Below are 2,455 nucleotides of genomic sequence, written 5' to 3'. Positions count from 1 at the left end.
GGGTAACTCTTCCCATTCTAGAAGGATATTTTTGGCTCAGAAACGGGCGGTTCGGGCAATAAGTGGTGTGAGTTCACGAACCTCTTGACGACCTCTGTTCACGAGTCTGGGTATTTTGACATTGACCTCTCAATATGTATATTCCTTACTATCGTTTCTTGTTGCCAATATTAGTTTATTCCCAAGAACAACTATCACTTGGTTAATACTCGGCAGAAATCAAACCTGCATTTGGTCCAAATGGCTCTGACCACTATGGGACAACATCTGGGGTCATCAGTCCCGTAGAACTTAGAACTAGTTAAACCCAACTAACCTAACGACATCACACACATCCATGCCCGAGGCAGGATTCGAACCTGCGACCGTAGCAGTCACACTTTTCCGGACTGAAGCGTCTAGAACCGCTCGGCCACAACGACCGGCAAAACTGCGTTTGGATCGGACTTCCTTAACTCTTGTGCAAAAAGGTGTGGAGTATACTGCTGCAGCCATTTTCAATAAGCTGCCACTCGATTTCAAAAATCTTAGCAGTAATCCACGCGTTTTCAAATCGAAACTGAAGAGTTTCCTCGTGGGTCACTCCTTCTAATCTGTCGAGGAGTTCCTTGAAAAATTAAGCTGATTCTTTTGTATTGCTGATAGCGTTTACTTAATGGACAGACTTTTTTTCAGGTTTATGAACATTTATTTTTTAGTGTTATTATTTTTATGTTGTAAGTTCATGAACTAGCACGTTCCATGACCTTGGAGATTTGCTCCTCAATTTGGTCCTACGGAACTTGACGTGTAAATAAAATAAATAAAACCACTGTGATGTTTATGTGGGTTCCCGGTCCTGTCGGTCTGACAGGAAACGAAGTTGCTGACGCTGTTGCCAAAGCTGCCGTCTTTGTGCCTCAGCCCACTAGTTCTTACATTCCCTCCAATGATCTCTGTGTCGCCGTCTGTCAGCAGGTGGTGTGACTTTATCGTCACCACTTGTTCGCCCTTGGGAACAATCTCTAGCTTATTAAGCCTCTCCCAGCGGCTTGGACGAACTCCTCTCAACCTTCCCCCACCGAGGAGGTAGTTTTAACTACGTCGCGTGTTGGACACTGCAGTTTTTAGCCCTGGCAACGGCCTTGCCGCAGTGGATGCACCGGTTCCCATCAGATCACCATAGTTAAGCGCTGTCGGGCGTGGCCGGCACTTGGATGAGTGACCATCCGGGCCGCCATGCGCTGTTGCCATTCTTCGGGGTGCACTCAGCTTCGTGATGCCAATTGAGGAGCTATTCGACTGAGTAGTAGCGGCTCCGGTCAAAGAAAACCATCATAACGACTGGGAAAACGTTGTGCTGACCACACATCCCTCCTATCTGCATCCTCATCTGAGGATGACACGGCAGTCGGATGGTACCGATGGGCCACCTGTGGCCTGAAGACGCAGTGCTTTTTTTTGCCATCGCCATATTGTTAATCGGCGCTCCCCAACCACGTTGTGCACATTGCGCCCAACTTTTAACTGTACAATATTTTCCTGACGGAATGCCCTTTTTTTTGACCGTTCAACTTCTTGTTTGGGTTTGCCGTCTGACTTGTCAGCCGTTTTAGCGAACGACGCGGGGGCTGTCTAACGCGTTTTACTTCTTATCCATCGTAGCAGTATGGCGAAGGCCATTTAATTATTAGTTCTTGACCTGTGTTTCTCTATAGCATATTGTATAGACCTTTCCCCACGTTCACTGTTATTACCACCTTTTTTTCGATTGACTGGTAGGCGTTTTTAACTCCTCTCTACGTGTTTCACAGTTTTGACACGAGCGCCTACGACCCTAGTTGATTGTTCGCCCTAAACCGGAACAAAACCAATCATGGGGACACGAGTGCACCTTCGGCTCCGAAAGCCCATATCGATGATATTTCGTTGAACGGTTCGCGCCGGCCATTGTGGCCGAGCGGTTCTAGGCACTTCAGTCCGGATCCGCGCTGCTGCTACGGTCGCAGGTTCGAATCCTGCCTCGGCCATGGATGTGTGTGATGTCCTTAGGTTAGTTAGGTTTAAGTAGTTCTAAGCCATTTGACCCATTTTTTTAATGGTTTGCACGCTGACACTTGTCGATGGCCCAGCATTGAAATCTGCAGCAATTTGCAGAAGAGCTGCACATCTGTCACGTTGAACGATTCTCTTCAGTCGTCGTTGGTCCCGCTCTTGCAGGATCTTTTTCCGGCCGCAGCGATGTCGGAGATTTTATGTTTTAACGGATTGCTGATATTCACGGTACACTCTAGAAATGGTCGTACGGGAAAATCCCCACTTCGTCGCTATCTCGGAGATACTGTATCTCACCGCTCGTACGCCGACTATAATTCCTCTTCTGAAAATCACTTCAGTCTTGATAACCTGCCACTGTAGCAGCAGCAACCAATGTAACAACTGCGCCTAACACTTGTCGTCTTATGCAGGCGCTGCC

General features: G+C 47.7%; 1 pseudogene; it reads left to right on the top strand.

The window, feature by feature from the left end:
* The first annotated feature begins 1,114 nt into the window (after positions 1-1,114).
* LOC124719180 lies at positions 1,115-1,232 on the top strand (annotated as a pseudogene).
* The last annotated feature ends 1,223 nt before the right edge of the window (positions 1,233-2,455 follow it).

The sequence above is a fragment of the Schistocerca piceifrons genome, chromosome 10, assembly GCF_021461385.2.
Source record: "Schistocerca piceifrons isolate TAMUIC-IGC-003096 chromosome 10, iqSchPice1.1, whole genome shotgun sequence".
Taxonomy (NCBI): Eukaryota; Metazoa; Arthropoda; class Insecta; order Orthoptera; family Acrididae; genus Schistocerca; species Schistocerca piceifrons.
The sequence above is the reverse complement of the archived record's forward strand: the minus strand, read 5'-3'. Positions and strand labels throughout refer to the sequence as shown.